The sequence below is a fragment of the Macaca fascicularis genome, chromosome 18 (assembly GCF_037993035.2).
Source record: "Macaca fascicularis isolate 582-1 chromosome 18, T2T-MFA8v1.1".
In the NCBI taxonomy this organism is placed as follows: domain Eukaryota; kingdom Metazoa; phylum Chordata; class Mammalia; order Primates; family Cercopithecidae; genus Macaca; species Macaca fascicularis.
The window spans coordinates 14,492,388-14,509,380 of record NC_088392.1 but is presented as its reverse complement, the minus strand read 5'-3'; the positions used below and the strand labels follow the sequence as shown (position 1 = coordinate 14,509,380).

Below are 16,993 nucleotides of genomic sequence, written 5' to 3'. Positions count from 1 at the left end.
TGTAGAATTTGATGACAAGTTCCATAAAGCAAAAAAGGTAAAAAGGTTTGTATCGTTAATATTATAAAGCAGGCTTGTTTTTCCCTCCAAGTTACAAACTTATGACGTAGTCTTTTTCTTCCTTCCTCTCTTCCTTCCTCTTTTCACTATGTTAGAATTAAGAGATGAGATAATTGTCATGAGGACACCTATTAATATATTTATTTGAATTTAAAATTTAATTTTCTGTCTTAAATAAGTTTGATTGATTGATCATACTTTACAATTGAGACTGGCTTTGCTGACTAGATAACCTTGTAGACAATTTTCTCAAATGAAATAAAATAAATATGTAGTACCAATATTTATATCAATATTTTAGTAATATTGTTTATGCCTATACAGTTTTAAAACTGGAAGAAACTATTTTGTTTTCAACTGTTAAAACTTTTAAACGTTTTAGATATTAACATGACAATATACAAGAGGGCAAAGAGGTTTTCAAAATTATTTCAGAAAATGTGGTCCAAATGTTTGTAAAATAGGTTAAGATCTTTCCATTTCCCTAATTTACTAGAGATTAAACTCAGGCCTATAGATATTGAGTCTGTTTTTCACTATCAGATAAAAACCCTCGACAAGTGGGTTTTTTTGTTTGTTTTTGTTTTTTTGCCTATAATTAAATATATTTCACATCATATGCTTATGCAACTGAATTTAAACATGATTAGAATATGTTCCAATTATTTTTGTGTATGTTTCACGCCCCCCCCAAACACTTCATATATTGAAGCCCTAATCCCTAATGTGACTATACCTGGAGATTGTGGTTTTAGGAGGTAATTAAGGTTAAGTGAGGTCAAGGAGAGAATGTAGTCCTAATTCCATAGGATTGTGCCTTGTAGAAGAAGAAGATTGATTCTCTCTTCTCTTCTCCTCTTTTTCTTTCTCTTCACAGTGAGAAGGTGACTGTCTGCGAGAGCCAGGAAGAGAGCTCTCAGCAGCAGCCAAGCTCTCCTGGAACTTACTCTTTGACTATACAGCCTCCAGATTTGCGAAAAACAAATTTCTGTTGTTTATCAATTATCTGGTCTTGGGTATTTTGTTACAGAACAGGAATAAACTGAAACACCTCCATGTGACAAATTATATTAGGGTTCTTCAGAGAAACAGAAAAATAGGATATAGATTTAGCTATAGGAGGAGATTTATTTTGGGAATGGCTCATGTCATTATGAAAGCCAAAAATAAAAATAAAAAAAAAATCCCACAAAATGTCATCTGCAAGCTGGAGCACCTGAAAGTCTAAGAAACAGGGAAGCCGATGATGGAACTTCCAGTTCAAGTCCAAAGAGAGAGATTGGAGGTGCTCACGTTGTCCTGAAGTACAAAGGCCCTTGAAAGGAGCTCCAGTGTTTGAGAGGAAGAGAAGATGAATGTCCCAGCTTAAGAAGAGAGGCAGCAAACTTGCTCTTTGTCTGCCTATGATGATGCCCACCCACATAGGTGAAGACAGATATTCTGGTTCTTCTTTATTCATTTACTAATTCAAAAGCTACTCTCTTTTAGAGACCACCATAAGCCTACCCAGAAATAGTGCTTTATCACCTATCCAGGCGTCCCTTAACCCAGTTATTTGACACAAAATTAACCACTACATAAATACTATTAATGTGAGTACAATTTGAGGAAATAGCAGCTATCTAAATGTTACTTAATAAAAATGAAGGCATCGTTTAGATAAAATCATTTGTTAAAATGCTAACATTTATCCACTAAGATAAACTTTAATACTGTAGCCATCTTATGTCACTTTCTGCCACTCTATATGAATTTAACCATAGTATATATTAGCATCATCAACAAATTAAATATTTCTAAATAATACACTTCAGTTACATGTTTCTGACACATATAAATATCAGGAGGAGAAAATTATAAAACATATGAAAGAATTTTAAACATTCTTCAAGAGTTACTTGAAGATATTTGGAAAACATTTTGAAAGCAGCCATTACGTTTATGTATCTTCATATAATTCATTAAAAGTATAATTTTAAAAACTTCTAAAAATAGATTATTTTTAACATGTAATTGCCTTAAAATATCAAACACAAATTAGGTCTATGTCTAAGCATATCTCTTAAAATATGGCATGAGTCTAGCCTAGAAAACTCTGTACAAAGTCTGATGATGGTGAAGCCGAGGTCAGATTTTAATTGATGCATGTAATGTAGTTTCGTGTTCAGAAATGTTATTCAGGGAGTTTTATGTAATAATCATAAAGGTATCCAGGTGACAATATAAGGATCAATAAGTTCATTTTCTTCATATTAAGGAAACAATTCAAAGGATGCGTTAATGATGAAAAATTAACTAAGCTCTTAAATTAATTATCCTCAAATATAATTCTCAGTTTAAAGTTATAGTGCCTGTCACTTGGAATTCATTAAGACATAGTAATTGGTGTAATAGTTTGAAAAAAAACTGAAGTGAGAAACACTTACTTTTTAAAATTCATGATATTGTTTGGCTGTTCAACCACTAAATCAATGAGCTTTAGTGCATCAGAGAAAGAGCAATAATGGCTACAATAATAGATTTGTTGCTCAGTTTTAACTGTCAATCTATTTCTGATTTTATACTATGACTGTTGTCTTACCAGGAAGGCTTTGACAAAACAAAAGTGGGCTTAATCTACTTTGAAGACGTTATGTTTACATATCAAGAAATTAACCCAGTGAACTCAGAATGGAATTTTTTGCTGATTCAGACCCTCACTCTTCGAATTTTTTTTTTTTTTTTTTTTTTTGAGGTGGAGTCTCACTCTATTACCCAGGCAGGAGTGCAAGGGCATGATCTTGGCTCACTGCAATCTCTGCCTCCTGAGCTCAAGCGATTCTCCTGCCTCAGCTTCCCAGTAGCTGGGATTACATGCGCGCACCACCATGCTTGGCTAATTTTTGTATTTTTAGTAGAGACAGGGTTTCACCAATGTTAGCCAGGCTGGTCTCAAACTTCTGACCTTGTGATCCACCCGCCTCGGCCTCTCAAAGTTGTGAGCCACCACACCAGGCTCTGGGATTACAGATGTGAGCCACCACACCGGGCTCACTCTTTGTTTCTTAGTAACGATATTCCAAATTTTTAGGCTGGCCTCTAACGCTGTCGCAGGCAGTAAGTTACCATTAGTCTTGTCCTGTCATGACAACTGCTTTCCTTTTGCCAGGTACTCATTTCACCAGTTCCCCTCCCCTGTAGAAAGGACAGCAATTGTGACTTTTAAGTGATGTGACTTAAGCCATTGATATGTAAGGGGCAATCTTTTGGGGCTTCTGGGGACAATTTTAGTTGTATCTAGGTTAAAATAAGTATTTCTGTCTCATACACCTCAATTTTCTGTTTTAGAATGTGATCGTCTGTGTCAATTTTCATAATAAAGCGATACTCTTTTTTTTTTTTTCTTGTTTAGAGACATGGTCTCATTCTGTCACTCAGGCTAGAATGTGGTGGTATGATCATAGCTGACTACAGCCTTGAAACTTTGATTTCAAGCAATCCTCCCACTTCACCCTCTTGAATAACGAGGAGTACAGGCTTGCAACACCACACCTACCTAACTAAAATAGTTTGTTGTTTTTTTTTTTCTAGCAATGGGGTCTTGCTATGTTGCCCAGGCTAATCTCAAACACCTGACCTCAAGTGATCCTCCTGCCGGGACCTCCAGTGCTGGAATTACAGGTATGAGGCACTGCATCTGGCTAAGGCAATGCTGTTAAGGTAAAATGTCAACATGTATATCGAGGTATACCCAAAGGATGGGGTACAAACTAACTAGGACCAACCTACACAATTATTAGGTAGGAAAAAGACATTTTTCTTTGTTTGTTTAAATTAGGCTATTACATTGATTTCCATTAGTAACAGCTGATAATATTCCTAAAGGGAAAGACCCAAACATATAGAACTCAATGTTGTACAGAAAAGCAATCAATAGCCACATTTTATATCCCAAACTCTGGTTTGTTCTAGGGGACACCATATTAAAAAAATATCTTTACTAAAGAAATAAATAATGATAGGACCTGAGTTCTACTTTTCTCCCATGCTACTTGCTAATTATTCTCTTCCAAACAGAGAATGTAAGAAGGCTGCAAAGTCTATATTAAGAATACTTTCTCCTTACCTGGGACAATTGTTTGAATTGCCTTGCCTTGGTCACAACCTATTAATCTGAAGGCTAGAGGAAAGACAGAGCACAGAACCTGTCAGGCAAAAGAAAAAGAAAATTATCACATTTGTAGACTGTATTTAGTCAAGACACTTGGCTTTATATTTCAAAACTGATGAGATAGAAATATTTCACAATCTCAATAAATGATTGAAAAAATACATTAGCCAGAAAACTTCAAATCTGAAAAACAAACAAATGTGAATCTTCACCCCCTAAAATGACCCCAAGCTTCCAAATCTTCACTATTAGGCAATGAAAATTGGACATGATTTATGTTACGTCCTATCCAATTCTCAATTCATGTGTAACCATGGAAGACAATGAACAAAGAATCTTCTTCCCTTAAAGTGATTCTTTTGTATAGAAAACCTATTGTCAGACTCTCAGGAATAAAGATCTAGGTCACCCCAGAAGGCAAATAACTCAGACCAGCTGAAGGGGGTGTAGAAAAAAAAAGACAGGATAAGAATTAAACATAGTCTCTGCTCTAGATGCAGTAATGGGGGGCGATGGCTTAGTTTGCTAACCCCTTTCACAGTGTTTTAGAAAAGGGGTTGGCAAACTTATTTTGTGAACAGATACAGATACAGTATTTTATATGTGCTAGGGTCACCTAGCATATATATATCACAGATTTTTCTCTCTTTTTTTCTTGAATTTTTAAGTATGTAAAAGGTGTCATCTGGAAACATACAAAACAGACTCATGGGCTGGACTAGGCCATGGGCCTAGTTTGCTGGCCCTTGATTACAACTAGCAACAACCTGAAAGAATCGGATCTTTCTTCCCTTCTCAGGGAAAACATCAGGGCATCTTATTTTCTGGTAAAGCTTTAATATCCTGAATGTAAAAGTGGATTTGATGTATACAAATAGTAATTTGAGCCATATTCAGTTTACGTATCAGTCCAGATTTTTGCATCTTTGTTTTCTGAAGGGTAAATCCAACTTGTGTTGTTATAGAGCTGGGTTGCTATTTTTCCCATATCTGTTGTCACTGATGAGAACGCTGCTGCTATTGCTGCTCTTACTCTCTTGTGTCACCCACTGGCAAAAATAAACAATGCTTCATCTTATGCGCAGTCAGCAACACTCTTGTCACATCTCACTGAGTACGTTCTTGTAGTCTCTCTGTAGAGTTCTGGCAATAACAGATTGTTTGTATTGATGCTGTGGCTAATTCTGTAACAAACTCTCTTATAAGGTCCCCTTTTTCCCTAACTCACTTTTTAAATTTTTTTTTTTTTTTAATTTTAGACAGAGTCTCACTCTGTCACACAGGCTGTGTGCAGGGACTTGATCTCGGCTCACTGCAACCACCATCTCCCAGGCTCAAAGAATTCTCTTGCCTCAGCCTCCCGAGTAGTTGGGACTACAGGCATGGCACCAACCTGCCTGGCTCACTTTTGTGTTTTAATTAGAGACAGAGTTTCCCTATGTTGGCCAGGCTGGTCTCGAACTCCTGGCCTCAAGTGATCCACCTGCCTCAGCTTTCTAAAGTGCTGGGATTATAGGTGTGAGCCACTGCACCCTCCCCCATCTCACTTCTTTGTTCTCTTTCCTGCTTCTCTGGGCTTGAATCTTATGATCCCATTATTAGTGCCACTTATAATTTTGAATTGTGAAAGAAAATCTGCTTAGCAGATTTCCTTGTGTCATGATGTAGAAATCAAAGCATGATATATTTGGGGAAATAGAAAAGCCTTGAGGTTGACCAGTCTTCTTCACTTCTTCCATTGCTGCTTGCCTTATAAAATATAGTCAGACATTTCTGAATGTTCATCATAAGCTGAGAGAACAACATTGGTGATCCTCCTACAGGGCAAGTAGGGTAAGGGGCAATGAGTGCCTTAGTAGAAGTTGCCAGGAAGCGTCAACCAAGTCATTCACAAAAAAAAGTGAATGTTTACATGACGTGGCCAATGCTTCTCCAACACAGCAAGATTACAAATGCTTTATTCTTGAGTCTATATTTCAATTTGGATTATGTGATACACATTTAGACAGACAGAATGTTTTTGGAGGATCTACAGCTTAAAATTTTCCCCAATGTTGGAAAAATGTCAATATTTCATATTAAATATTATTTATATAAATTTGCAACTTTCACACCTTTTTATTTCTTACAGTTAAGAACACATTTCAAAGAATCCCAAAATAATTTTATTTCTAATACTATGTTTTTAATATAAAAAGAATCTGTTCCATTCTTCTTAGTAGTCTCTCAACACCATTATGTTTCATTTAGACAAAATGCATTGAGTTATCAGAGGAACATATAATAGAACAAAACCTCCCAAAATTGGTGAGAGACAAGTATACATTTCTGAGTTACTCTTAACACCAGACAGTTTTAAAACACATAGAAGTGAAGAATGAATAAAGTATGATCTAGTAGGTATAATCATTTTTGTAAAGTGCAGCCAGGAATGTCTCTTTCTATAATAGCTATTGAATTTACAAACACAATTAAGGAGAGCTACTAGGCTCATGCATCAATTGGACCTGAAGTCTTTACTGAAAACTCCCATTAGTGTCAAAAGCAAGAAATAGGAGCAAGTTTTACTAACACTGTTAGTTTTTCAAATGTAAGGGGAGATAGCAGGGAATTCTGTTGAATGCATGTACATAGTAGTTTTAAACAAATTATTATAGACACAGCATATCTGTAATGTTCATTTATTTGGATGTTCACTTATTCACAAGAATATACCACACCAAAGAAGAAAAAATCAAACCTGCCACATGTTGGCAAAATTTTAAATATAAGTAATGTTTATTTTATTTGTTCACTTATTCCCTTTTGATTTTCATATACCAAAAAAAATCCATTTAAAGTTTTATTACCCTTTTACTGAATCATTGGTAAAACCTGAAGGGGAATTTTCATAGAATGGGGTAGGAGCAAAGGAAGCAGAAAAATAAATAATAAGAAAGTCGTAGAGTCTTAATGTTTAAAGCTAACTGAGGGAAATAAATAATTGGAAATACAAGAATGACAAATTGTACAATATGTAACATATAATGAGAGTATCACTTTTTGATTTTTCATAAATATATACAGTAATTTAATGTGAGAGCTAAAAGATGTCAGATACCTTCCCTGTATTATCTGACTTAAATTTATTTATATCAACTTAAATTAACACTTTGTGTGTGTGTTTTGTTAAAGGAGTTCTTATTTTCTTGTTTAAAAAAAGTCTCCCTTAAAATAGTCTTGTTATTGAATCACTTAGCATTATTGAACATTTGTAAAATTAAGAAAAATGTGCCTTCCTGCTCTAAGACTGCTTTTCTCATTTTTGCAAAATTTATATTGAAAGAGTTTGCTCTTTTGAAAGAGTTAGGCTGTTATCATTAATTCTTCCCTCTTATGTTATTTACCTTAGCAAACTTTTTATCCAATAAATACATTTTATATCATTTTATGACTGGATCAAAAACAATACTGAATTTGAAGAATCTCAAGATGAATCTCAATATTTTATAGTAAGGAGATTAAAAAAAAAGGCATAGTTTTTAAAGGTATATCAAGCTTCTGAAAATAATGACTCAGAAGAAAATATTGATTCTGGTGTCTTTGTCAGATTTAAGTTTGTGATATATCTCCAGCAAACTGTTTCATTTATGGAGCTCATAAGTTTATAAGTTAAGGTGATGATGAACACATAGTACTTATATATACATTTATATGCATTTGCATAACCTCCTTCTTTCTTTTAATTTTCCAAACTATATATGTGCCCTTGTACAAAATAAAATTACATACATTCTCAGGACATGTGTCTGAAGTTGTAGGATCAAAAAGCTTCCACCAGCGCTCTCTCTCCTACCGCATCCAGCCTAAAGTGTCTGCTGTCTTTCTAGGACCTCTTAACCTGGTCTCATCTTCCATCCATAATGATTCCCTTCTAAACCTCCGTGATCATCAGGCTGGACTTCCTGAGATTTCACTTTTGGTGGCATCCTCTCTTGCTCTCTAATGGTCACCCCAGAAACACACTCATATTTAAGGAACCACACTAAATAAAGGATAGCTGTGACACTATGTGTCATTTTTATCTATGCATCTTTCCCTAATGTTTCTCACTATCTTAATTTGGAATAACTTTCCATCCTGTGCATATTTTACCTCTGTTCTTGACATAGAAAGGTGTATTCGAATCAACCATAGAAGACTGTCAACATCCTCTCATTTTTAACCTACAAAAATGTCAATTTTATATAAAATGTAAGTTATTAAACTGTAGTTAATATGAATAATATCTGGTCATGATGGCAACTTTTACTAAACTTAATTTTTATATTTGGAGATAGAAACTAGAAAATATATTCCTTTGAAACTGTACAGCAATCATTGATGTAAATATGATTGAAATATGCAGGTCAGGGGAATCAGCGCTTAGCTTTTTCACTACTACAGGACATGTTAGTTGTTTGCTCTGTGTATTGTGGTATGCTTCTTTAGTCAACGCTCTGAAAAATTATTTCTACCCTTTTTAAAAATAGCACTGGAATTTTTTCTTTGTGTGCAACCTTATGTAAAAAGCCAATGTATGCAAAAATGATAGTGGAGATTTTCCTGTGGAAAAGGGTTAACTAGGAGCTTCATTTCCTCAGCGTTTCCATTGCACCCCAACCCAAGATCACTTGAGTAACTCAGGGTAACCTATAGTGCAAGATTCTTAACTCATTTGACTGCAGTAGTAAGGGCCGGTTTTAGCATCTGAAGGACGCTGGTTAACATATAGCGGGAAACCAAAGTAAGAATTCTTTCAGAATATCCGCACAAATAATGCACCAGGGCACCAAGTCATTGCTTGCTGATTCTGTTTGTAGGATGGCGTTTACTAGGGTAGAGGTCCCAAATCCTAAAACACACTTGGGATTGTTCCTCTCTGAATAGACTAGGATACAGGATCTGTCGAATGTATTGTTTAGTTTGGAGCCCAAAGACAAATCACTGCCTAAAGCACACCAGTGGTACTGAATTTTAGCAGTGCTCTTTATGACTCTTTACAATCACTTTACAATTACTTTTTAGAGTTAGTCTATTTTTTTCACTCCCCCCACACACAGAATTTAAAGAAAGGTGAAGGCAACCAGTATATTTACAATTATGAGGAGGACTTAACATCACAAACTATTGGTATTATATTGTTCTCAAATTATGCACATTACTTGTCAGTATTAGCCCCTAAGGGTATTGGAATCATAAAGGGGAGAGATAGCATTAATTGAGCTTTTAGTCCAAGGAAGTACACTAAATACTCTGACACTGATAAAATGAATTCTCAGACAATTCTAAATCCATTTTTATCCAGATTCTACAGAAAATTAATTTAATAACCTAAATTATCATGTGCTTTGACAAACTTGAAACAATAAATAGAATAGTGATGTAATGATAACTTTTAATCCAAAATTCATGTTTCCATACAACACAACAACATAGAAGGGTTAACATTAAATTATATCTTTTTTGCCTATTAACCTCAAGATATTGCACCAGTCAAAACCAAATTTGTACGCTTGGTGGTGTTCAGAGATTTATTCTTTCCATTAGGTACATACTCAGCAGTGAACTTAGGCTAATGTACTTTCAATAAAAAGGTGGCAAATGTAAAGCATTTTGTATTAGCTTAAGAAAATATGTTTCAATCATTAAAAATTAAAATTTTCCTTCTTAACACATATCTCTTTTTCCCCTTTAGCTACATAATCACCTATTTATTTAAGTAATGGTGACCTAGGGTTGGTTATTTCCTGGCAGAAGAAAAAAAATAATCACATTATTACCTGCTGGGAAAAGCCTATTCATGGGTCACTAAAACTATTATAAACCATAAATATACAAAGAGAACTAAAATGAAAAAAATGTAACCATTATATATTAATAAATCCCAAGATTTTCAAAGCAAGGAAGGGGAGAGTGTAAGGATTTTTTGAAGTTGAATAAAATACAATATTGAATAATCACCATTTATTATATTAACACCATTTTAGTAATACCGTTTAATCTTATCTTTCTGTTAATTTATTACTAGAAGAAAAATGTTCAAAACATTCTAATTCTGTCTCAGATATTATTTCAGTTGAAGATAATTATTTATATATTTTATGTCTTACAAAGAAGGAAGCGTTTTTAAAATTGGTTACTGAAATTAAATTAACAACATATTTTTCTAAAAGAATAGCATTTGATTTTGGGCATGCTATTTTTCATAAGAACCAAAGAAATAGATGTATTTGTGTGTAGGTGTGCCTAGATGTTAAGTTTCATATGCAAACCTAATTTATAACCCTAAAGTTGATTTTAGTTAACTGCTTTTAGTTTCTAATATGATACTTTTTATCTCAAAATTACCTACCTCTATCTGTGCACCCATAGAAACAAATTACAAAAATTTTAAGTAATTAAATAAATCAATCATTAGGTATCAAAAAAACCTCAAGAAACAATACTACCTCATAAAAATTACAAAAATAATTATAAGAAAACTTTAAAACACTCATAAAAATGTAACTAATAACAGTGGTTCTTTTTTTCTATTTTTCTTAATATACTTTACATTTATTAATAATTAATTTAAAGGCTTAGTGAGGCTTATATTTGTCCCAGCACTTTGAGAGGCTAATGTGTGAGGACTATTTGAAGCTACGAGTTCAAGGTCAGCCTGGGCAATATAGTGACACTCTATCTCTATACAAATATTGAACAATAATCATATTAGTTTAGAGTATTTTTTAACTCTAAACATTCAGAGTTTTGAAAAGCATGCATGTTTTGGTATTTTTTATTGAAATTTTTCTTTTGGATTACTTTGACAGACACCTTTATATCGTGAATTGATGTAGAACTTAAAATGAAATCTGTCGACCTGACAGAGTTGTGAGGATTACAGGTGAAGAAAAATCTTGTAATAAGGAGAGATAAAGATTCTCAAGAAGAACACAAAGGGAACTAATTGTAAAGACAAATATTCATAAACTGAATATGTAGATAAAATTCAGTTTATGAATATTTATTTCATATGCCCAGGTAATTTTTGTATTTTTTATAGAGATGAAGTCTCACTATGTTGCCCAGGCTGGTCTCAAACTCCTGGGGTCAAACCAACCTCCCTTCTCAGCCTCTCAAAGTGGTGGGATTACAGATGTGATCCACTGTGCCAAGCCTTAAATGAAAACTTTTTCTCATCAAAGACATTGCTAAAAAAAATGGAGCTGTAAGACACAACCTGGAGACATATGTGCAACATATATATCTGATAAAGGTCTCACATCCAGATGTGCAGAACACCTATCAAATTTAAAATGAGCTAATATCTGAACAGATACTTCAAATAAATGATACATGAATGACCACTAAACCCTCCCAACCTTCAAAATGTTGCACAAAGTCATTCACAGGAAGCTGCAAGGAAATACTACTATATATTTATTACAATAGCTGAAATTAAATGCCTGAAAATACCAGGTCTTGGAAAGAGCGTGAAGCAAACATACATCTCTTACATTGCTGCCTGCAGTGTAATCCTTTAAAGTTTTCTCAGGGAAAATATCAGGAGTTTCTTTTAAATTTAAACACATACACATACCATATAGCCCAGCAATTCTTAAAGCAAAGTACATATCCGAGGAAAGAAAATCACACATTCACAAAAAAATCTTGTGTTGGAATGTTTATAGTAACTTTATTACAATAACTTCAAACTGGAAACCAACCAAATTGTCCATCAACTGGAAAATGAATAAACATATTTTTCCATATTTATCTATTAGAGTTCTAAATAGTAAAAAAAAAAAAAAAAAAAAAAAGGTGTGTGGGGGGAGCAAACTCTGAATACATGCTGCAACATGAATAAATTCATAGAAAAGGACATTAAAGATTTTTCTGGGGTAATAGAATTACCAATGATCTTCAAACTGTACACTTAATGTCGGTACTCTTTATGTAAAACATCTTACCTATCAAATATTGAAGGCTGGTATAATAAAAAATGAGAGTTTAGCATAATATATGGATGATAACAGGTCAAAAGTATATATAAAATATACACACATACACAAAAAAAGAATTAGGACCCCTTCATTAAGTAGGATAATAACAAATAAGAAAGGTAAGATGATATTTCTGAGAAGATAATGAATAGGTAATGGAAAAATTAGAATAAAGACTTTGGTGACTAAAGCAGAGCAAGCCTTGCTCTATTCTTCTCTGGGCTTCCTGTGGGAAAACATCAGGCCACTTCAGAAAATATCTGCACTCACTTGACTATGCAGTGCAAACACATCAAATTGCGTACATGAAAGATGTGCAGTTGACTGGGCACGGCGGTTCACGCCTGTAATCCCAGCACTTTGGGAGGCAGAGGTGGGCAAATCATGAGGTCAGGAGTTCAAGACTAGCCTGGCCAACATAGTGAAACCCTGTCTCTACTGAAAAAAAAAAAAATACGGCCCAGCGCAGTGGCTCACGCCTGTAATCCCAGCACTTTGGGAGGCAGAGGCGGGCAGATCACCTGAGGTCAGGAATTCAAGACCAGCCTGGCCAACATGGTGACACCCCGTCTCTACTAAAAATACAAAAATTTGCTGGACGTGGTGGCACGTGCCTGTAGTCTCAGCTACTTGGGAGGCTGAGGCAGGAGAATCGCTTGAACCTGGGAGGCAGAGGTTACAGTGAGCCAAGATCGCACCACTGGACTCCAGCCTGGTGACAGAGAGAGATGACAGAGAGAGACTCCATCAAAAAAATAAATAAATAAAACAAAGAAAAAGAAGTATGTGCAGTTTTAAAATGACACTTAGACTTCAATAAACCTATGTTTTAAAAATAAAAATACTTCATGGAGGAATTTTTAGTCAAAGCAAGCAAGCATTCCCTGCCATGTCTACTGAAATTCCATGTAGCAGGAAGGGCATTCCTTCAGGGATTTCTGTGAACTCTCCCTGGGTGATCTAGAACACTCAGCGGTGATAACTGGTAGGTTTTCCATGGAGCTGCCATATGTGATATAATACAAGGCTTTGGATGAGGCTGCAGAGGATGGTGACGTTGCTAACAATAGTGAGAGGTGAAGTACAGCCGTGATAGTACTGGAAGTTTCATAGACCCCCAAGGAATTTGAGAGAGCTGACCTGATCTTTCCCAGCCAAGGACTTAATAACACAAGTCAGAGCAGAGCCAGTGACCATGCAGGGTGTAGAATACCAATACTAGCTTTGACTTCCAAATCCTTATGGACTGGCCTGTCAATTAGTAATTAAGCCTTGTTATCAGTGATTTGTTAAAATTAATATTTAACCTTTGTTATAATTACGTTGCTGTGCAAAGAGAAAACATTTTGTCATATATGGCTACCTCAGTTGATTCTCCTAATATTTTAGACCTTTGGAATTTGCCAGACTGAGTCTCTGTAATGATATAGGTCAATATATTTTCAGAAATGAGACATTTCGTGTCATATTCACATGAAGAGGTTTTAAAAAATAAGCTGAAAATATTGTTTGAGGACAGATTGTCAGTGAAAAGAATAGTAGGAGGAGGGAAGGCAGTGGAACCAACATTTATTGGGTGCTTACTATATGCTAGAAATTATGAGACACTTTCCATTTTATTTTCCTGGCTATATTCCACAGATAATTTAAAGTTGTTTAAAGGAGAACAAACAATAAAATAAGTACGTGTGAACAAAATAATAAAATAGCAGAGAAACAACATGTAAAATTAAAATGGAAAGTCAATAAGAGTGTTACAACAAGATGCTGGAAATTGTTCCTACTAAGTGATGCTGCAAGTAGAAACAAAAGTTCACATGGTGAATGATAATATTGTCATTATTCCTAAGGATAAAAATCATAAGTTCCCTGGGGAAATCATAGATTTAATCTTTGACCTGAGACATAATATTTTCCTGGATGTCAGCTTAAACAATGTCCTAAACATTCAACGGGGTAGAGAATTATAAGGCCATATATTGAATAATCACTCAGTGGGAGCTGAGGGAAGATTTTGAACATATAAAGTGAATACAAATATATAGATTCGCACAGATAACGATGTTCAAGGAGATTCGATATAGCAGAGGAGGCACAGATTTAAGGCTTCCCATGACAAAATTACCAGGCACTACCATTTATGCATGCATTCAATGATTCATTTATTTAGTCCCTATTACTTGTCAAACACTGTAAAATGGACTAAGGATACAATAATATACACAAAATATAGAATCATTCCTTCTTTCACTGAGCTTCAAAACCAGTTGTGTCTAATAGGTAACAACCAACCAGTGGATTGGAGTTGATTAGATAGGACCCACTCTTCTGGAAGAGAAAATTAGGAATGAGAAGGTATAGTGTCAGGATCCGAGCCTCATGAACTTAGATTTATTTCCTTAAAAGGGCTTAATTGATGGGAGGGAAACTGAGAGAGAAGCTAAGTGAAATCGACCCAAAAAACACATTGGAGACAGAGCATCTAGCACACATTAAAGGCAGAGATCTCTTTAATATATCTTCTTATTTTTGTGATGTTTGTGGTAGTTATAACCCTGACTTACCTAAAAGAGCCCTGTCCTTGTAATTAATAGAGTTGCTGTCACTCTTAAAATGTTTGGGAAAAAAAATTATGTAGTTATATAGTCAACCTAGTTGTATTACATTTTTTTTTAAATATCTTTCCTGAAAAACACATCCCTCTGTAATACAATATGTTGAAAGTCTGGATTTCAGCACATACAAGGTAAAAAATAAATAAGGAGTTTTTAAACAACTATCAGTGCCTCCAGAGACTCTCGATGGCTGTTGTTTCAAGCTTGGAGTTAGAATCTTAAACTCCTAAGGCAGCTTGTAAGCATTCCTGGTATTCTGGAAGAAATATACGTTATGTTTGAATTCTCTAATTTTAAGGGTAAACGTTATCTCAGGGATTTTTGTCTAAATGGTTGCTGGCTGAGGAGTGCTTGTCAGAGGAACGTGGCCACATTTGCATAGTTCAAATTTATTCTGCCTCTATAAAGGAGTCCTGCGAGTCCTGGGAATTGGCAGATTGTACCGTTGGCCATCATCTGCTTCCAAACCGGGCAGGAGGTCAGGGCTCATATGGGACATCAGAGCATCACTCATATGCTCCAACCTTTCTGATTTTAACCATCCTTCTCTCCACTAATCAGTGCACAGCTCATGAAATTAGTCTAACTACATTTTAGAAGTGGTAGCTATTCTTTCTGAGACAATTTCTTCAAATCCTTGTGTTTTTGAAGAATCTCCACATCCTACCAGAAATACCATTTGCCCCAGCAATCCCATTACTGGGTATATACCCAAAGGATTATAAATCATTCTACTATAAAGACACATATATGTTTATTGCAGCACTGTTCACAATAGCAAAGATATGGAACCAATCCAAATGCTAATCAGTGATAGACTGGATAAAGAAAATGTGGCACGTACACATCATGGAATACTATGCAGCCATGAAAAAGGATGAGTTCATATCCTTTGCAGGGACATGGATGAAGGCGGAACCATCATTCTCAAAAACTAATGCAGGAACAGAAAACCAAACAGCACATGTTCTCACTCATAAGTGGGAGTTGAAAAATAAGAACACATGGACACAAGGAGTGAAACATCACACACTGGAGCCTGTTGTGGGGTGGGGGCTTGGGAAGGGATAGCATTAGGAGAAATTCCTAATGTAGATGACAGGTTGATTAGTGACGCAAACCACCATGCCACAGGTATACCCGTTTAACAAACCTGCACGTTCTGTGGATGTATCCCACAACTTAAAATATAAGCTTAAAAAAAAAACTCCACATTCTAACAAGTTGTTTTTGTTTGTTCGTTTTTTTTTCTTTCACCTTTGCCTTTTTTGCTAGTCTTACCACTTCTACTGTCAGAAAGCAGAAATTTGGCAAAAACTAAATTCTTTCCCCATGGGAGCTGGTATCATATCTTCATATAACTGCCAGCATATATGTCAGGGGGTTCCTTGAAAGGTCATCTTAATGCACATTGTCACACGTTATTTGTTTTTGGAAGAATACTGCTAGTGCGTGGGCACCTATTCCTGAATGTCTTCTTTAGGAGATGGAGAATAATGCACACCCTCTTGGCAGTTTATAGTGGTAACTGCAGCAAATATTGATTGAATTAAGCAAAAACTCTCCATCTTATCTTTAATTTAATAGATTAATTTAATAATACTTTTGGCATTTGATCAGTATTAATTTTACACTGAGTCCTGTGATATGCCCCTTATGAGACAGGCACTGCTATCCCCATCACTGTGCAGGTGAGGAATTAGGCTCAGGAGCCAGGGCAGTCAATGCCTTCTGAGCAAAAAATGTGATCCTTTCTGTGTTGACTCTTCACCTCCAAAAACAATAACTTCATAGCAGAATCTAAACCAATAGCAGTAATTACTACTAATTTCAGTGAAGAATTGAGGCAGATAGTGTCACAGAGAAATGGTCTCAGAGTCGGAGACGATCTTTTCTTTCTGCTGCGTGTGTATATGTGTGTGTGTGTGTGTGTGTGTGTGTGTATATATGTATATATAAAAAATACGTTAAGTTCTGAGATACATATACATGTGCAGAATGTGCAGGTTTGTTACATAGGTGTACAAATGCCATGGTGGTTTGCTGCACCCATCAACCCATCATCTACATTAGGTATTTCTACTAATGCTATTCCTGCCCTAGCCCCACACCCTCTGACAGGCCCCGCTGTAAGATGTTCCTCTCCCTCTGTCCATGTGTTC

General features: G+C 35.3%; 1 long non-coding RNA gene across 1 annotated transcript in view; it reads left to right on the top strand.

Annotated features, from left to right (window-relative positions):
• LOC135968300 (uncharacterized) overlaps positions 1-16,993 on the top strand; it is a 77,398-nt gene that overhangs the window by 13,697 nt on the left and 46,708 nt on the right. Inside the window, exon 2 of the long non-coding RNA XR_010582972.2 lies at positions 3,631-3,720. This is a non-coding gene — a long non-coding RNA (uncharacterized lncRNA). The remainder of the gene's footprint in view (positions 1-3,630; positions 3,721-16,993) is intronic.